At 42.1% G+C, this 16166-nt stretch overlaps 1 long non-coding RNA gene across 2 annotated transcripts in view; it reads right to left on the reverse strand.

Moving 5' to 3' along the window:
* The window catches only part of LOC135968225 (uncharacterized), a 44482-nt gene extending 37360 nt beyond the window's left edge, over window positions 1-7122 (reverse strand). For both annotated transcript variants that reach the window (XR_010582838.1, XR_010582837.1), the window contains exon 1: window positions 7000-7122. This is a non-coding gene — a long non-coding RNA (uncharacterized lncRNA). The remainder of the gene's footprint in view (window positions 1-6999) is intronic.
* Between the last annotated feature and the right edge of the window lie 9044 nt (window positions 7123-16166).

Here is a 16166-nt window from a genome sequence, read left to right on the forward strand (position 1 = left end):
GTGCTGAAAATCTCCCTTTCCTTTATTCCTCCACCCAGCGTCCTGCTTCCCTAACGAGTGGCTGGAAAATTTAGTAATTTAAAAAAAGGTTGAGAATGGTCTACTGTATTCTCTCTTCCAAATTGTGTATTCTCTATTGTCAATCAAAGGAATCCCTGGTGTTTGAATTTTAGGTTAGGGTTTGAGGAAAAGGTCTGGAAGAGTCCTGTGCAAGGGGCTGCTAACTCTTCCTGGTAAAAAGCTGGCCCTGCCTGTGACTGTCATGAACAAGGGGATTTCAAGACTCATAGACATGGCAAAATATTGACCTTTAGTTAGTTTAATCCTTTCATTATTTCAGGGCCAATCCAGATCGTGATTTTAGAGTCAACGTATTAACTTCTCTGCTTAGGTGCAGTCAGGAAGAGTAGTATGCACCTCTGTTGAAATTAAGGGTTATGGCCGGGCACGGTGGCTCATGCCTGTAATCCCAGCACTTTGGGAGGCTGAGATGGGCAGATCACGAGGTCAGGAGATCGAGACCATCCCAGCTAACATAGTGAAACCCTGTCTCTACTAAATACACACACACACACACACACAAAATTAGCTGGGCGTGATGGCGGGCGCCTGTAGTCCCAGCTACCTGGAGGCTGAGTCAGGAGAATGGCGTGAACCCAGGAGACGGAGCTTGCAGTGAGCAGAGATCGCACCACTGCACTCCAGCCTGTGCGACAGAGTGAGACTCCATCTCAGAAAAAAAAAAAAAAAAAAAAAAAAAAAAAGAAAGAAGAAATTAAGGGTTATAGGTTGGGCGTGATGGCTCACGCCTGTAATCCTAGCACTTTGAGAGGCTGAGGTAGGCGGATTGCCTGAGCTCAGGAGTTCGAGACCAGCTTGGGCAACATGGCAAAACCCCATCTCTACTAAAACTACAAAAAGCCGGGTGTGGTGTTGCGCGCCTGCAGACCCAGCTACTCTGGAGGCTGCGGCATGAGAATTGCTTGAGCCTGGGAGGCGGAGGTTGCAGTGAGCCGAGATCGTGCCACTGCGCTCCAGCCTGGGTGATAGAGTGAGACCGTGTCTCAAAAACCAAGAAAAGAAATGAAGGATTATATAATAATTATAACAATAATAGTAGCATAATACTGAATTTTCATAGCAAGTTACAAACTGGCAGATAGTAATATACATATAAACATATATAAAAATTTTTATAGTCATTTTTCATCCACTTATGAAGTGACAATATTCTTATTTTACAAATGAGGAAACTGAGGGTTATTTAATGTGATTTGCCCATCTAGCAATTACATCTAGGAGTTGGAGGAGTTTAACTGAAGTATTGCCTTCAGTTAAGCCTCTGACTGGTGTTGCTGCTGGAGTATGAATTATTGCTTTTTTTCCCCCTTAATTTTTGGTAAACATTTAATTGAAATATGACAAATATAAAGAAAGGTGTGCATATGATGAATTTTCACAAGGTGAACATACTCATGAAACCAGCACTCAGAGCCTGTCCATTCCTTCAGAGGCCCCTCTCATGCCCTACCCCAGGGATTAGGCCTTCCCAGCCTCTGCTGCCAAGGAAAACCCTTGTCCTGCCTTCTGACAGCACCATTACATTTGTGTGTTTTTGAACATACATGATTGAAATAATAAAGTGTGTACTCCTTTGTATATTTTTAGAAAAGAAAATATTAAGAGCTTATAAATATTTCTTTAGTAGAATATCCATATTATTTCAGATGATTTTAATTGGTTCCCTTAGAGGACTGTTTTTTTCTTCCCTGATGAGTCAAGAAGGCTAGCTTTGAGATGAAGATGAATACACTTCTGTCAAAGGGAAGTTGTGCTTGACTTGGAGCTCTGTTTGAACAGGTCAATTAATCAGATCGTAGTGGTAAAATACTGCCACTTTCAGGAATCATTGCAGGTGGTGTTAAATTATAAAGTCTAGTCTTGATGTTTATGAATAGCTCATAATAAATAAATAGACTTAGCATTTCTACAGAGTTACTAATAGCGTTTGACTTATTCCTGTGGGCTGATTTAACGTGTTCAATCAGCTGTCAGGAATGGGTGCCCAGGAAGCACTGCCAGTGAACAAAGTCTAGAAGGAACATTTCTACTTAGGAAGGATTTTGCTTTGCTCTTAATGGATAAAACCTCCAGATCTTACAGGCGAATCACATGGAGCTTATTGACTTGGAGACTCTCCTCATTCTCTGGACAGTTGGTTTTAGCAACCAAACAATTTCATTTTCTAATATATCTAGAGTGCTATCATTATGGTTTAAGAGGGAGTCACAATAGGCTGTATCTCAGGGCCTCAGTTTCCATGTCTGTGAAATGGGATGATAAGACCTGCCTGACAGTATTGTGAGGATTAAATGAGAGAATCCATGCGAAGCATTTAGAATAGCACCTGTCACATGATAAGCACTCAGTCAGTATTATCTACTAGAGATACACTAATGTACAGGTGGTAGTGCAATGAACTAAATGTGTCCTCACAAAATATGTATGTTGAAATCCCAACTTCCAATGTGATGGTTTTAGGAGGTGGGACTTTTGGAAGGTAATTAGGTGATGAAGGTAGATCCCCTCATGAACGGGATCAGTATCCTTATACAGAGAACCCCAGGGAGCTCTCGCCCACTTTTCATCATGTGAGGACACAAGATGGCAGTTTACAATCTGGAAGCACAGCCTCACCAGAACCTGACCATGTTGGTACCCTGATCTTGAACTTCTAGCTTCCAGAACTGTGAAAAATAAATTTCTGTTGTTTGTAAGCCATTCAGCCTATGGTACAGATGCTCGTAGCCTTACAGTAGGGTTATGCAAAGTCAAAAAATTGTAAGTCCAAGCATCGTAAGTAGGGGATCATCTGTACTTTGTTACAGCAGTTGAAACTAAGAGAGATGGACTAGTTCACCATATGGCTGCCCACATGGTGTTTTCTGAGGAGTTCCAAGAGAGTTCCATCTATAAAAAGAATTTCTGAAAACTGTCATCATCCATAAGAGATTTATTATTGGTTTTGTTAAATAGCAGGGCAATACCTCAGAGCACAGAGACGTCAGCCAACCTACTGTGACTCACTCACTCAATCTCTTCTCATATTTCTGCTTCCTTCCAGGTCTCTTCATGGTTCTGTTATCTTATAGAGGCTGCTAATGCTGACTGTCTATTTTTAGCCCAAACATACTCTCTTGAGCTCTATAAACCTGTTTCCAGTTGTCTGTGAGGTAACTTCATTTGAATATTTTACAGATACCTTAATCTGATCATGTTCAAACCTGAACTCACTATCTTCTCCCCTTCATCTGGATTAATTAATGAAATTATTCACTCATTTGTGCACTCATGATAAATGTGTGAAACTCCAGTGCCAAGCTAGGTACTGGGAACACAGTGATGAATACCGTGGACTTGGCCCTTTCCTTATGGAGCTTGCAGTCCAGGGAGAGGCTTAGTTTGGATATGGAAAGAACAATCATAGGGTCATATAGTCAATGCTGCAATGGGACAGTGCATGGGGCTCATACACCAATTAGTTAATTCAGACTTAAGCAATCAGGAGGACTTTCTGAAGAAAGTCATGTGTAAGAAAAGATCTCAATGAAGTTAGCCAGGAAAAAGGAAGTAGGGTAGGTAGACACCAGTGTGCGGGTTAAAACTTAGAATTGCATTGGAATTTGTTTCTTATTCTCACTCTCCACAACATTCACAAAGGCCTCTCGACTCATCTTTATATATGAGTGGTGAATTTTTTTTTTTTTTGAGAGAGGGTCTTGCTTGGTCACCCAGGCTGGAGTGCAATGGCACAATTATGGCTCACTGCAGCCTTGACATTCTGGGCTCAAGCCATCCTCCTACCTCAGCCTCCCAAGTAGCTAGGATCAGAGGCATGTGCCACCACCACACCCAGCAAACTTTTTGTTATTTTGTACAGACAGGGATCTCTCTATGCTGCCCAGTCTGGTCTTGAACTCCTGGGCTTAAGCGAGCCTCCTGCCTCGGCCTCCCAAAGTACTGAGATCACAGGTGTGAGCCACCACACCTGGCCAGTGAGTATTAATAATAACAGTAATGTTTGTTGAATACATAATACTTGACAGATAGTTGTAAAGCATTTGATGCATATTATCTCATTTAATCTTCACCACAACCTGGTAAGTCCTATAATTGTTTTCACTTTAGAGGAGAGAAAACTGAAGCACAAAAATATGAGTAACTTTGCCCAACTTTATGCAAAAAGTAGATAGCAGAACTAGGATTCACATTTGGAATGTGTCAGAGTATTACCATTCTCAGCCACTCTGCTGCCTACAACCCCTCCAGCTCATTCTCTCTTGCCTGGCCTCCCAGTGATTCCATTTGTCCCCGTTCTTGCCACTTCCAAGCAATCACTCACACTGGTAATGTTTGGTAGTTTACAAAATACGACTCTAATCATGTCACCCCTCCCTGCCTAATGTTTGCCAATGTTTTCTCCAGCCAGCAGAGTCATGTTATCTCCCATCTTATCTCACCATCTCTGACCCTCCGTGGGAAACAGCCCCCTGACTCCCACTCTGACAGAATTGCTCACCATTCCCTGGTTGCTTCCCAAGGTTTCTCTGCATTTACCATGGGTCTCTTGCATTTCTGGATCTGCACAGTGTTGCCTCCTCCTTTATTTGCAAATCCCTTTCTTCTTTTTGTTGGACTGGTGCTTACATGAGCTTCAATATTTAGTTCCATCCCTAGCCCACGGCCCTTCTGTATGAGCCAGGGTTCTCCAGAGGGACTGACCAATAAAATGTATGTGAATATAAAAGGGAGATTTTCATAGAGAACTGGCTCCTATGGTTATAAGATGAAGTTCCACGATGGGCCATCTGCAAGCTGAGGAAAAAGAGAAGCTGGTAGCGGCTCAGTCCAAGTGTGAAAACCTCAAAACCAGGGAAACTAACAGGGCAACCCTCAGTCTGAGGCCACGGGCCCAAGAAACCCAGAGAAGCCGCCAGTACAAGTCCCTAAGTCCAAAGGCTGAAGAACCCGGATTCTGAGGTCCAAGGCAGGAGGAGAGGAAGCGAAGCATCCAGCCATGGAAGAAAAAGTGGGAGCGGACTCTGCAGGCTACTTGTCCCCCTTCATCCGCTGCTTTGTCCCAACCACACTGGCAGCTGGTTAGATGGTGCACACCCACACTGAGGGTAGGGTTCTTCTCCCAGTCCACCCACTCAAATGTCAATCTCCTCTGGCAACAGCCTCACAGACAAACCCAGGAACAGTGCTTCCCCTGCCATCCAGGCATCCCTCTGCCCAGTCAAGTTGATACCTAATAGTAACCATCACATCCTTCAAATCTGGTGAAAGGCTTCACTCCATGCCCCCTAGCACCCTCTCCCCTGATTCCAGCAAGACTTTCCATATTGAGTCACTTACAAACCTCTAATACAAGGGTCCCCAACCCCAGGGCTGGCAGACCAGTATCAGTCTGTGACCTGTTAGGTACCAGGCCACACAGCAGGAAGTAAGTGGTGGGCAAGCAAACATTACCATCTGAGCTCTGTCTCCTGTCAGATCAGCAGTGGCTTTAGATTCTCACAGGAGCATGAACCCTGTTGTGAACTGTACATGTGAGGGATCTAGATTGCACGCTCCTTATGAGAATCTAATGCCTAATGATCTGTCACTGTCTCCCATCACCGCCAGATAAGACCATTTAGCTGCGGTAAAACAAGCTCAGGGCTCCCACTGATTCTACATTATGAAGAGTTGTATAATTATTCCATTGTATATTACAATGTAATAATAATAGAAATAAAGTGCACAATAAGTGTAATGTGCTTGAATCATCCTGAAATCAGCCCCCATGCTGGTCAGTGGAAAAATTGTCTTCCATGAAACTGGTCCCTGGTGCCGAAAAGGTTGAGGACTGCTGCTCTAATGAACTTTCTGTTTCTTGCCTTGCTGCTCCACTAGACTGTGAGCTGCGTGCAGACAAGGACTGTTCTTGTTTATTTTTATATCTCTAGCCCATTGCCTGGACCAGAGTAGTGCTCAGCAAATGATTGATGAGTGAATGAATAAAAGGCTGTCATACAGAGAGCAGGACTCTGGGACGACAGGACTGAGAATTGGAATGGAGAGGGCTTAGGAGCAGCAGCTCAGGGGCACTTTGCTAGTGTTTGGAGGAACTTAGCAGAGGGTACAACATAGTTACTTATCAGCAAATGGAGTGACCAAGGGATATACAGAGAGGCCCCTAGGAACTGTGCTGCTGGTATCTCAGGGCTCCTGTCAGCTGTGATTTTTTTTTCTTTTTAGAGATGGAGTCTCGCTCTGTTGCCAGGCTGGAGTGCAGTGGTGCAATCTTGGTTCACTTCAACCTCCACCTCCCGGGTTCAAGCAATTCTTCTGCCTCATCCCCCCGAGCAGCTGGGACTGCAGGTGCATGCCACCACACCCAGCTAATTCTTGTATTTTTAGTAGAGATGGGATTTCACCATGTTGGCCAGCATGGTCTCCATATCTTGACCTCATGATCCGCCCACCTCAGCCTCCCAAAGTGCTGGTATTACAGGCGTGAGCCACCATGCCTAGCCAGACAAGATTTTTATTGTTCTTCTAGTAAATACCTCCTGTGGAATCATCCAAAATGGTTCACTTAACAATAAGAGAATTTATTCTCACCATCTTTTCTTCCTTGCTTCATTCTTTTTTCTTTCCTTCCTTTCCCTCTCTCCTTTCTTTTATTATAACAACCTTTTCAAAATTAGTATATATGCATTAGTATATATGCAAAATTAGTATATGTGCATTGACAGTAGAAACTTACAGACAAGCAAAATTTTGAAAATAATTATGGTATTCATTTATCAGGATTTCCATAACAAAGAGCTACAAACTGGGTGGCTTAAAACCACAGACATTTCTTTTCTCGCAGCCTGGAGGCCAGGAATCCCACATTGAGGCCTCGACAGGGTAGCTGTCTGGAACACGCAAGGGAGAATCCTTCCTTACCTCTTTCTCGCTTCTCCTGGGGCCGTCAAGATTTGGAATTCCTTGGCTGGCAGCTGCATCATCCCAATCCCTGCTTCTCAGCATGTGGTCCTCTCATCCTGTGTTTGTCATCATATGGTCCCCTCCCCTGCATGGCTTTCTCCTCCTCTTATAAGGACAGCATTCATCTTGGCTTAAAGGATGATTCCAGTGTGACCTCATCTTAGCTAATCACGTGTGCATTGACCCTGTTTTCAATAAGGTGACATTCCGAGGTACTAGGGATAAGAATTTCAACATAGATTTTTGGGAGACACAGTTCAAACCATAATAGATAGGTTCCTGCCACTCAGAGATAACCACTGGTAACACTTTATTGAATATTTTTCTAGATCTTTTAAAAAATGCATATGTATATATATATGTGTATTTTTTTAACCAACATGAACTATATATACTGTTGTGTAAGACTACTGTGCTTTTTCTTCTTTAGTTAGCAATCTAAGGTGATTAACTTTTGTTATCTGATTTCTTTTGTTTCACTTTTTAAGTCTTGTTTTCTGGCTTATTTGCTGTGATTTTTAGCCATTATATCTGAAATGTGAACCTGTAGTGCTTTTTTGAATTGTGAAGCATATTTTCTGATTATTAAGGAACTTGCTGGGTTCCCTGTGGGGATAAGAAAGAAAAAAAAAAAACAGATTTAAAGTCGCCATTTCATTATGCATAATCCATCTGAGCATGTCTTACGGACATTTCCTCTCTAATTGACATTCAGAGATCGAGGACCAAGCTGAACACCTACTATCTACCCCAGCGGAAGAGGGCTGAGGTCAAGTGTGACCCTCTTTGAATCTTTCTGATTAGATTCAATGAGCTGTGTGCCTAATGAAAGTCCCCATCTAAAGGCTCATTTGTTCAGAGGAACTTTTTTTTAACCTTTTTTTTTTTTTTCTCTACCTAATGCAAATGTCTGCAAGGGGCTGCAAAAGAAGAAAGCTTTGTTGTTTAAGCATAATCTAGATACTTGCGCAAGTGAACTAAAATAAAATGAGACATATTAGAAAAGAGAGGATATTAGCTCATTTTTATTTTCCATTTTTCTTTCTCTCTCTTTTCTCCTATTTATAAGGAAGATGCTAAAACTGACCCTGGTGCTTTTCAGAAATAAAAACATGTTTTCTGCCTTAAAAGAGAGGAATACATAATGTTTATGATGGCAGGGATAACCGAATGGGAGATGTCCAGCTGAGCTAATGGAAAATTGATCCTCCAGTGATCAGGTGTGTTCCCTCCGAGACAGAGGTTTGGCTAGGAATGTTTTGCAGAGGGAAAGTCGTAATCACCAATGTGAAAGGATTTGTGAAATATTGGGAATAAACACCCTGGCAACAAATATATTTTTCCCACCAAAATGCCTGAAATTATGACAGTACATTTTGGAGAGACATCATTGAAGGACAAGTTTAAAACATAAAGGTTATCTGTGCTTGATCCACATACAATCATTGTCTTCAGTCGTATAATACCTGTGCAAGTTTGGGATCATCAGAGTCAACTAATGCAGAATGAGACACAGGGTTTAGAACACAGGGGAAAGTTTTGTTGGGAGATAGAGACCAAGAGCATGTGGGCGTTTAATTGTGAAGTGCTACAAATAAGTGGGCATCTTAAGGGAAGCAGGAGTTTAGGGGCTTAGAATGAAGGTAAGAGGGAAGATGTGGCTCTGAGAAAGCAGATGTAATGCTACTGAACACAAAATGCAGCACCAACTGCCTGGCTTCACATCTGAGCTCTACCACTTAGTAAAAATGAGACTTCAGTCAAGTTATAGTCTCAGTCTCTTTATCTTTAAAGTGGGGGTAATAGTAGAACCTACTTCAAGGGGCTGATGTGAGGATTAAATCCAATAACGAGTATAACGTGCTTAACGCAGATCCTGGAACATAGTAAACGTCCAAGAAACATTAGCTGCTGCTATTACTAATGTTGACATATCAGAAGAAATGTGTTTAGCACCAGCCTAGAAAGTTTTAGCAGCGTTACAGCTTTTAATTCTCACAATAATTTTGTTTTCTTTTTTCTTTCTTTCTTTTTTTTTTTGAGATGGAGTCTCGCTCTGTCGCCTAGGCTGGAGTGTAATGGTGTGATCTCGGCTCACTGCAACCTCTGACTCCCGGGTTCAAGTGATTCTCCTGTCTCAGGCTGCCAAGTAGCTGGGATTATAGCCACATGCCACCACACTTGGCTAATTTTTGTATTTTTAGTAGAGACAGGGTTTTGCTATGTTGCCCAGGCTGGTCTTGAACTCCTGACCTCAGGAGATCTGCCTGCTTTGACCTCCCAAAGTGCTGGGATTACAGGCATGAGCCACTTCACCTGGCCTAAATTTCTACTAATATCTAATTTTAGAGATGAAGAAATTGAAGTTTACAAAGGTTAAATAACGTGACCAATATCAAGCAGCTAATAAATCCCGAATTTGAATTTGAAAAAATCCCTCCAAGGATCACTAGGTTGAGGTGTTGACCCTGAGAGCAGCTAGTGTCCTCAATGAGTAGCTGCACCTAACCTCCAAGGCCAGATATCTTACATAGAGTTTTCTAGATGCAAAGTGCAAGATTTGGCTGCAAGTGAGGGAGAGCCTTCAGGAAAACCTGTAAGAGAGTGAGGAGAGCAGGAGAGGAAGGGGAAGGAACTGAGTGAGGGTGTGGTCTCAGGGAAAGTTTAGTCTTGCCATGGTCCATGAGAGAAGAAAGAGTCAAGAAAATAAATCAAACACACACCACCGCTGTCCCTCCTTCAGGTAAATGACTGGCCTTGTGTGCTCATTCAATCAGTCATTGACTTTGGGCTGCCTCCCTCTCCTTTCCCCTTCTCCTCCTGGGTGAGGTGGCTACTAGTCAGAGGCAATTATCCAGAGAAGTAAGCAATTTCCAATTCTCCAAGCAGCTGGGACGGCTATATCAGCCCAGATATCTGGGTAGGGTACTCTCTGACTCCATTTGGTCTACTATAACAAAATGCTGTAGATTGGGTGGCTTATAAACAACAGAAATTTATTTTTCATGGTTCCAGAGTCTGGGAAGTCCAAGATCAAGAACCCAGAAGATTCTGTGTCTGGTGAGGGCCTGCATTCTGGTTCATGAACCATTGTCTTTTTGCTGTGTCCTCACATGGTAGAAAGGGCAAGGGAGGCCAGGCACGGTGGCTCCTGCCTATAATCCCAGCATTTTGAGAGGCCAAGGTGGGTAGATTGCTTTAGGCCAGTTCCAGAGCAGCCTGGCCAACATGGTGCTATAGATTAGAAGAAACCCCATCTCTACTAAAAGTACAAAATTAACTGGGCATTGTGGTGCATGCCTGTAATCCCAGCTACTCAGGAGGCTGAGGCACAAGAATCACTTGAATTTGGGAGGTGGAGGTTGCAGTCAGATGACTGCACCACTGCTCTCCAGCCTGGGTAACAGAGCAAGACTCTGACTCACACACAAAAAAGGGAATTGGCAAAGGAGAGCTCTCTTGGGCCTCTTTTATAAGCACATGAATCCCATTCATGAGAGCTCCAGGAATTTTGGGAGGACACAAACATTTAGATGGTGGCAAGTGCCAATGGCAACTATTACACCAGGAAAAATCAGGCAGACAAAGTGCAATAGGGTCAGTCTGGGAGGGGTGTTACTTGAGGCAGCCTGCAGAAATACTGCCATTATGGAATATGAGCCCTAATAGGAGGAGTATTCATATTAATTGAGCTTCAGAGTCAAGAGAAAATATAATAAAGGATCAATACATGAGGCTATTACTAAATCACAAAGTTGTGAGAAATCTGGTGAGGCCAGATGAGGTGTGAGGGCTGAGATCAAGCATGACCCTTCTTGAAACTCTCAGCTCAGAGACTCATCTATAGTCTTCAGGAAACATGAGTAAGGGAAATGGAGAGAGAGAGAGCGACCCTAGTCTGTGGCTCTCAGCATGTGCTTCAGGGTACATGGAGTTGCTTAAGAGGCTGAGCAACATCTCCCCTAGCAGGTGGTGGACCTAACCTGAGAACAGGTGGAGCCAGCCTGTAATGGTGTCACAGGCTTGTGGGTAAGTGGAGCATAAACCAAAGTTTCATTTCTAGTTCTGTACCACACTCCTTGCCTGAGCTTCTTTACCCAGTGGATAGTGGCTTTCTCATCTGTAAAATGAGGATGTTCTCTCACCTCTAAAATGTCATTGTATTTTGTTTGCACTCATACCAAACACCACTAAAGTGCAGCTTTCACTGAAATTAGATGTGACAGTTTAAATATGCTTTGCCAATAATAAACAATGGGTTTACTGCTTATTCTTTGTGTTTCACTTTGAAAAATCAATGAAAAGCTTTGAAAAATTGGTTTTAAATAACACAGCGAGCACGTGGTTTGGTAGAGATGGATGGTCATAGCAATGGAAGCAGTCTAAGGTGGTGAGAGAGCCCAGGAGGCTGGCTGGTCCCCTGCCTTTGGGCAGGCCCAGCCGTCACCACTCCAGACAGGCAATAATCACATCACTCAAACAGGGTAGGTGGAGGGCCACCTGATGAGGTTATTGCTTCATTCAGAGCAAAATGGTAGGCCAGGCACTGTGGCTCATGCCTGTAATCCTAGCACTTTGGGAGGCAAAGGTGGGTGGATCACCTGAGGTCAGGAGTTTGAGGCCAGAGCAAAACAGTAATCTCTGTGATGGCTACTGCCTTAGTGATCTATTAGCACAGTCCCAGAAACAATAATTTGCCGTTAATGAACATTGGTAGCTACAGTGATTTTTAGAACCTTTGCTGGTTCCTTTGCTCTTTTAAAAGATAGCCTTTACAAGGACAATATCCCCTTGTTCCTCTCTGGCTTCACAGAATCATGTCGCATTCTCTCTGCTTGTCTGTCTCCCTGATTCCCAACTGCCCTGACTGACTTGCTGATATGGTTTGGATCTGTGTCCCCAACAAATCTCGTGTTGAATTGTAATTCCCAGTGAGGGAGGTGAGACCTGGTAGGAAGTGATTGGATCATAGGGGTTGAGTTCTCATGAATGAGTCAACACCATCCCCTTGGTGCTGCTGTCACGATAGTGAGTTGTTAAGCTGTTTAAAAGTATGCAGCACCTCCCCACTTGCTCTCTGTCCTTCCTACTCCATCCATATAAGATGAGTTTGCTTCCTCTTTGCCTTCCACCATGATCGTGTTTCCTGAGACCTCCCCATAAGCTGAGCAGATGCCAGCATCATGCTTCTTGTACAGCCTGCAGAACTGTGAGCCAATTAAAACTCTTTTATTGATAAATTATCCAGTCTTAGGTATTTCTCTATAGCAATGTGAGGACAGTCTAATATACATGTGCTAATTGAAAAGCAGCACTTGAATATCATGGTCTAAATGATGTGCTAATACTTGTGTGGTGTCTCTTGAGTGTGACTCAGGGACATTCAAAAAAAGAAATTCAGAAGAGAACCTTGAGCTGACATCCTCTGGTACTGAATGAAAATATATCCTTTGAGCTTATAGCACTAAGTAGCAAGTCATATATGGATAGGAATGCTTTTTCTTTTTTTTTTTTTGAACTTTAAGTTCTAGGGTACATGTGCACAACGTGCAGGTCTGTTACATATGTATACACGTGCCATGTTGGTGTGCTGCACCCATTAACTCGTCATTTACATTAGGTATATCTCCTAATGCTATCCCTCCCCCCTACCCCCACCCCACAACAGAACCTGGTGTGTGAAATTCCCCACCCTGTGGCCAAGTGTTCTCATTGTTCAGTTCCCACCTATGAGTGAGAACATGCGCTGTTTGATTTTCTGTTCTTGCGATAGTTTGCTGAGAATGATGGTTTCCAGCTGCATCCATGTCCCTACAAAGGACATGAACTCATCCTTTCTTATGGCTGCATAGTATTCCATGGTGTATATGTGCCACATTTTCTTAATCCAATCTGTCATTGATGGACGTTTGGGTTGGTTCCAAGTCTTTGCTATTGTGAATAGTACCGCAATAAATGTACGTGTGCATGTGTCTTTATAGGAGCATGACTTATAATCCTTTGGGAATATACTCAGTAATGGGATGGCTAGGTCAAATGGTATTTCTAGTTCCAGATCCTAGAGGAATCACCACACTGTCTTCCACAATGGATGAACTAGTTTACAGTCCCACCAACAGTGAAAAGTGCTCCTATTTCTCCACATCCTCTCCAGCACCTGTTGTTTCCTAACTTTTTAATGATGGCCATTCTAACTGGTGTGAAATGGTATCTCATTGTGGTTTTGATTTGCATTTCTCTGATGGCCAGTGATGATGAGCATTTTTTCATGTGTCTGTTGGCTGCATAAAAGTCTTCTTTTGAAAAGTGTCTGTTAATATCCTTTGCCCACTTTTTGATGGGGTTGTTTGATTTTTTTCTTGTAAATTTCTTTAAGTTCTTTGTAGATTCTGGATATTAGCCCTTTGTCAGATGGGTAGATTGAAAAAATTTTCTCCCATTCTGTAGGTTGCCTGTTCACTCTGATGGTAGTTTCTTTTGCTTTGTGGAAGCTCTTTAGTATAATTAGATCTCATTTGTCAATTTTGACTTTTGTTGCCATTGCTTTTGGTGTTTTAGTCATGAAGTCCTTGCTCATGCCTATGTCCTGAATGGTATTGCCTAGGTTTTCTTCTAGGGTTTTTATGGTTTTAGGTCTAACATTTAAGTCTTTAATCCATCCTGTCAAAGATGGTTTGTCAAAGATCAGATGGTTGTAGATGTGTGGTATTATTTCTGAGGGCTCTGTTCTGTTCCATTCGTCTATATCTCTGTTTCAGTACCAGTTCCATGCTGTTTTGGTTATTGTAGCTTTGTAGTATAGTTTGAAGTCAGGTAGCATGATGCCTCCAGCTTTGTTCTTTTGGCTTAGGATTGGCAATGCGGGCTCTTTTTTGGTTCCATCTGAACTTTAGTTTTTTCCAATTCTGTGAAGAAACTCATTGGTAGCTTGATGGGGATGGCATTGAATCTATAAATTGCCTTGGGCAGTATGGCTATTTTCACGATATTGATTCTTTCTATCCATGAGCATGGAATGTTCTTCCATTTGTTTGTGGCCTTTTATTTTGTTGAGCAGTGGTTTGTAGTTTTCCTTGAAGAGGTCCTTCATATCGCTTGTAAGTTGGATTCCTAGGTATTTTATTCTCTTTGAAGCACTTGTGAATGAGAGTTCACTCCTGATTTGGCTGTTTGTCTGTTATTGGTGTACAGGAATGCTTGTGATTTTTGCACATTGATTTTGTATCCTGAGACTTTGCTGAAGTTGCTTATCAGCTTAAGGAGACTTTGGGCTGAGATGAAGGGGTTTTCTCAATATACAATCATGTCATCTGCAAACAGGGACAATTTAACTTCCCCTTTTCCTAATTGAATACCCTTTATTTCTTTCTCTTGTCTGATTGCCCTGGCCAGAACTTCCAACACTATGTTGAATAGGAGTGGTGAGAGAGGGCATCCCTGTCTTGTGCCAGTTTTCAAAGGGAATGCTTCCAGGTTTTGCCCATTCAGTATGATATTGGCTGTGGGTTTGTCATAAATAGCTCTTATTATTTTGAGATATGTCCCATCAATACCTAGATTATTGAGAATTCTTAGTGTGAAGGGCTGTTGAATCTTGTCAAAGGCCTTTTCTGCAGCTATTGAGATAATCATGTGGTTTTTGTGTTTGGTTCTGTTTATATGATGGATTACATTTATTGGTTTGTGTATGTTGAACCAGCCTTGCATCCTAGGAATGAAGCCAACTTGATTGTGGTGGGTAAGCTTTTTGATGTGCTGCTGGATTTGGTTTGCCAGTATTTTATTGAGGATTTTTGCATCGATATGCATCACGGATATTGGTCTAAAATTCTCTTTTTTTTCTGTTGTGTCACTACCAGGTTTGGTATCAGGATGATGCTGGCCTCATAAAATGAGTTAGGGAGGATTCCCTCTTTTTCTATTGACTAGAATAGTTTCAGAAGGAATGGTATCAGCTTCTCTTTGTACCTTTGGTAGAATTTGGCTGTGAATTTGTCTGATCCTGGACTTTTTTTGGTTAGTAGGCTATCAATTTTTGCCTCAATTTCAGAGTCTGTTATTGATCTATTCAGGGATTCAACCGCTTCCTGGTTTAGTCTTGGGAGGTTGTATGTGTCTAGGAATTTATCCGTTTCTTCTAAATTTTCTAATTTATTTGCACAGAGGTGTTCATAGTATTCTCTGATGGTAGTTTGTATTTCTGTAGGATTGGTGGTGATATCCCCTGTGTCATTTTTTATTGCATCTATTTGATTCTTATCTCTTTTCTTCTTTATTAGTCTTGCTAGCAGACTATCATTTTTGTTGATCTTTTCAAAAAAAAAAGCTCCTGGATTCATTGATTTTTTTTTGAAGGGTTTTTTGTGTCTCTATCTTCTTCAGTTCTGCTCTGATCTTAGTTATCTCTTGCCTTCTGCTAGCTTTTGAATGTGTTTGCTCTTGCTTCTCTAGTTCTTTTAGTTGTGATGTTAGAGTGTCAATTTTAGATCTTTCCTGCTTTCTCTTGTGGGCATTTAATGCTATACATTTCCCTCTACACACTGCTGTAGATGTGTCCCAGAGATTCTGGTATGTTGTATCTTTGTTCTCATTGGTTTCAAAGAAATCCTTATTTCTGCCTTCATTTTGTTATGTACCCAGTAGTCATTCAGGAGCAGGTTGTTCAGTTTCTATGTAGCTGAGCGGTTTTGAGTGAGTTTCCTAATCCTGAGTTCTAGTTTGATTGCACTGTGGTCTGAGAGACAGTTTGTTATAATTTCTGTTCTTGTACATTTGCTGAGCAGTGCTTTACTTCCAACTATGTGGTCAATTTTGGAATAAGTGCGATGTGGTGCTGAGAAGAATGTGTATTCTGTTGATTTGGGGTGGAGAGTTTTGTAGATGTCTATTATGTCCGCTTGGTGCAGAGCTGAGTTCAATTCCTGGATATCCTTTTTAACTTTCTGTCTCATTGGTCTGTCTAATGTTGACAGTGGGGTGTTAAAGTCTCCCATTATTATTGTGTGGGGGTCTAAATCTCTTTGTAGGTCTCTAAGGACTCACTTTATGAATCTGGGTGGTCCTGTATTGGGTGCATATACATTTAGAATAGTTAGCTTTTCTTGTTGAATTGATCCCTTTACCAT

The sequence above is a fragment of the Macaca fascicularis genome, chromosome 18, assembly GCF_037993035.2.
Source record: "Macaca fascicularis isolate 582-1 chromosome 18, T2T-MFA8v1.1".
NCBI lineage: Eukaryota > Metazoa > Chordata > Mammalia > Primates > Cercopithecidae > Macaca > Macaca fascicularis.